Raw genomic sequence first — 4601 nt, forward strand, 5'->3', positions numbered from 1 at the left:
TAGAAATATATATATATATATTTCTTTTTCCCAGAGGTGTTGCTTAATGTATAGCACACAAGAAATCAAGCACTGCTGTAGGAAATACAATAGCATTTTTGCAAAATTACAGAAGCAGAATTAAGTTCTGTGATTTACTAAATGCCCAAACCTTACAGTGAAATAATTCGGGCCCAGAAACCATCATTTGCACTATATTCCAGGCAAATCTTACCCTAAAATGTGACATTTGTGAAGAATTAGCAGTGACACAACATTTTACTGTTCATAAAATCTTAGACTAAATTACCATGTCAGAAACTAGTAATTTTAATATATCAACTTTTGTGATAAATAACAGGCAAAGTACCCTTCAAAAGACTTTCAGCAAAAGTATTTGAGCATTACTTATATAAACAATGGGACTAACCCAAAACCCACTCAGGTCAATTGGTGCCTTTAGATTGACTTTAGTGGATTTTTGATCAGGCCTGTACAGTCACAGATTTAAATAATTTTTGCTTCACTGTTAATTCACAAATTTGTTAATGCACAGAAAATAATTTTAACCCATGACAAACTTTACTGTACCTTGGACCACTGATTTTCATATTGCAATTTTACATTTTTGTGTATGAAACTGCTAACTTTCTTTTTTGGCTTTTTGTAAAGAAATAAAATGATTTCAAAGAATTGCCTACTGGAAGTAAGAGTGATATGCATCACTATGGACTCTTGGATTTGAGCTACATTCATGTTCTTAAGAATATTAACATTATAGAGTTTATTTTGCTCATAATAGGTCAGAATACATGAATAAAAAGATATTATCAGTGTTCAAGTCCTGCAGTGGAGATTTAAGCTTTTATTTGTTCTTGAGCCCTGACTGATATAATGAAGAAACTAGGGAAATATCTAGCAAATATCAGATACTAGAATCCAGGGGAAAAGTTAGGATGCATGTTATCATTTGTGCTCGCTTCAGCAGCACATATACTAAAATTGGAATGATACAGAGAAGATTAGCATGGCCCCTGTGCAAGGATAACATGCAAATTCATGAAGCATTCCATATTTTGGGCCCCTCACTACAATAAGGACATGGAGGTGCTTGAGCAAGTCCAAAGAAGGGTAACAAAACTGGTGAGGGGTTTGGAGAGCAAGTCTTATGAGGAGTGGCTGAGGGAGCTGGGATTGTTCAGCCTGGAGAAGAGGAGGCTCAGGGGCAACCTTATCACACTCTACAGGTACCTGAAAGGAGCATGTAACGAGGTGGGAATTGGTCTATTCTCCCATGTGCCTGCTGACAGGATGAGGGGGAATGGGCTAACGTTGCACCAGGGGAGGTTTAGGTTGGATATTAGGAAGAACTTCTTTATTGAACAGGTTGTTAGTCACTGGAATAGGCTGCCCAGGGAAGTGGTTGAGTCACCATCCCTGGAGGTCTTTAAAAGACGATTAGATGTAGAGCTTAGTAATATGGTTTAGTGGAGGACTTTGTTAGTGTTAGGTCAGAGGCTGGACTCGGTGATCTTGGAGGTCTCTTCCAACCTAGATGATTCTGTGATTCTGTGATAGTAATAGATGGTTTTGGTACACCTGCCTATTTGTGAGATCAATACAGACCACAAGCCAGTATGTACATCATATATGCAGTTTCCTTGACAGAAAATGCAATAAATAAAACCTCAGATACAGGTCTCTTCTCATTGTCTTTCTGCCTGTGAGTAACCTTGCATCATTCCCTCTCTCTCTGCTCTCTACCCTGCATGTGTTGATGGTGCTTGACATTTGCCCTGATTTTAGCTGGACAATTTTTATTTTTATTTATTTATTTATTTATTTTTTCTGGTTCCTGAGCTCTTTGTGAGTTGACTTTATTTTGAAGACATATTTAGTACAGTAGAAGACCTCTGTTAACAAGGTTCTTCCACACCCTTGTTGCATAATGAAAAGTATAAGTGTAAGAAATGAGGAGGTGTTGGTTAGAAAGGATGTAGTTTCCATCTGGGGTTGAACAACTTTCTTGGACGGTGCACAATTCCAGAGTTCCAAAGTTAGCTCTCCCTTCTTTCCCTTCTTTGGACCACAGAATAACACACTTTTTTGCATCACGACTAAGATACTCTGATATGTGGCTGTATGGTGTCAATCTGACAAAATAATTGTTAAAAAAAGAAAAAAAGAAAAAAAGAAAAAAAAAAAAAGTTTTCATTTAGCTTGAAACTGATCAGATAAATATAGATGGCATTTGTACCTATATCTAACATGCAGGTAATCTAGAAAATATGTGTGGAAGTTGGAAGATATATGAGTTGGTTTCTCAAAGAAACTTTAATAAGGCATATCTAACCCTACTGAGGACAACATAATAGACATCTCAGCCAAAAACCTGCTTGCCTAAAGTAAACTGTTACTGCTAGAGTGTGGCATGGATTGCTTAGATAAAGGTCACATAGTTTCACTTGAAAGCATTTCTCTAAATGCTTTGCAGTCCTTGTTGGTTTTGTTCAAAATTAAAAGGACTTCATGATTTCTGTTTAACAGTCTGCAGAACAGCTCAATATAGATTGATAGATCATTGATCGGTAATATAATTCTGACTCAAACTTTATCAATAAGGAAGAAAGGTAAACACAAATCTATTTATTTTTAAAGAGTGAATAATAATCTTTTTAGACATTTTTTTAAATTTTAGACGAAACAGACAAAAAACAATATGATAGTAAGAATACATAAGAACTGTAGTTTTCAAGATTAGAACTGAGCAGATATATGAGAGGTATGGTGGAAAGAAAAACGAAACTTTTGCATATATTATAATGTATTTTGGAGATTTGTGAAATGCTGTTGAAATTCTAGGTCATAGTCATAAGACAAACTGAGGTCCTGTTTGACCTCAGTTTAAGACTTTGACCTAAGTTTAAGAATTTAAGAATGCTGAACATCACACACATCGAGTATTTTAACTAATAGGTTGGAGAAGAAAGGGAAAAATTCCTCTTCCTTATCTAATTTTACAGTGACAATGAATTGCACTTGGGTTATCAAATATATACGGCTTTAGAAGGAGATTATATTAATTATTATTTTGTATTATAATAAAAACTTTTATACTCTACTTCGTTCCTGACGTAAAAAGGTTAGTACTGGTCTGCTTTAGAGTTTTTTTCTGATAGAAATCACCAAACATTTCAAAATCAACTGATGAACCTGAATAAACAAACTCCTGAAATTATAAACACAATCAATTTCTGGAAAAGAAGTTTTCAGTAGTCCCAACATTCATCACAGGTATGGAAGAAAAATTGCTGAATAATACTGTTGGAGAAAAACATTTCTTTTCCATACTTTGATCTTTTCAATGAACTGATAATTCTGTGACATTCTTTCCTATCCACTCAAAAGCTCAGAAACTTATCTCCTCTCTTCTGGGAATCTGAGCTCATAGTTCCTGCTTTCCAGGGGAAGTATCCTAAACCCATATGACAAGGTATTCACGATGAGGTATTCATTCCAATTCTGGCTCTTTTGCATGAATGCACCACCACCTGGCTTTGAAATATTTTCAAACTATTGCCTTAATTCTAATGTTATGAGCTCTCCTTCCAACTGAATTAAAGTACTTTAGATAATATAACTTAGGTCCATGTGAAGAGACTGAGGGAGAATCTTTTTTGAATACCCAAAGTCTTATAAGATATGCTTGTGGAAATATTATCTACTGACCTGTCAAGAAAGTAGATTTGAAATATTGTTAATAAATAATTTCATCATTTCAACTAGAAAAAAACAAACAAACAAAATCTAGAAAAATGAAATTAAATTTGATTTTAATTAATATTATTTTCACTATTTGTGATGCAGAAGCCAGACCAAATATATATGTATATAGTGTACATAATTTTGAAAAACAGTAGCTCTTCTCTAGTTCTGTTCTTATAGCTCTGTTTGTATATATTTCTGTCTCCATTCCAATCTCTCTCTTCTGCTGCCAGAAGCTTTCTCTTGTTAATGTATATAGTTGTTAAATGCATGTTTGCTTTCATCTTTCTTAAGGGTGAATTATAATTCTTGCCGGAGGAATCAGATGTGTAAGAGTAGGCATTGACTCCTTCTTCACTCTTCCTGAGAACTAGCTAAAAAAAATTCTTACTGAGCTCAGAATCTGGTGCACGATACCACCTCCTTTTATCCATGACACGTATTTTTTTCCTAACTTTTTTTTTTTTTTTTTTTTTTACTGTCTGAGTGGAAGCATTAATGTCTATAATGCAGAGAAACATATGGAGCTGATACTAATAAAATAGAATTGGATAGATACCTTTTTCACTGTAACACCTCTGCACTGTAAAAAAAACCCTCCTGAATTTCATTATAACAAAAATTTAAACCATGGTAGGAAACCGATAACCTATTCTATTACATGTTGTTGTGAAATAAATACTGAAAATTCTACAGGTGAAGTAACATTCTAATATGAAGTGGAAACTCTCAGACATTTCAGGTGATGACCACCAATACATAAACCTTTGGAGATACTCAGAAATAAGACATTATCCTTCACCAATTAGGAATAAAATAAAATAAAATAAAATAAAATAAAATAAAATAAAATAAAA

General features: G+C 34.1%; 1 non-coding gene across 1 annotated transcript; it reads left to right on the forward strand.

Moving 5' to 3' along the window:
* The first annotated feature begins 951 nt into the window (after positions 1-951).
* On the forward strand, positions 952-1058 carry LOC118163327. Its single transcript, XR_004748986.1, has one exon. It is a non-coding gene; the product is annotated as a U6 spliceosomal RNA (small nuclear RNA).
* Positions 1059-4601: the final 3543 nt, after the last annotated feature.

This window comes from Oxyura jamaicensis, chromosome 2, assembly GCF_011077185.1.
Source record: "Oxyura jamaicensis isolate SHBP4307 breed ruddy duck chromosome 2, BPBGC_Ojam_1.0, whole genome shotgun sequence".
Lineage (NCBI taxonomy): Eukaryota > Metazoa > Chordata > Aves > Anseriformes > Anatidae > Oxyura > Oxyura jamaicensis.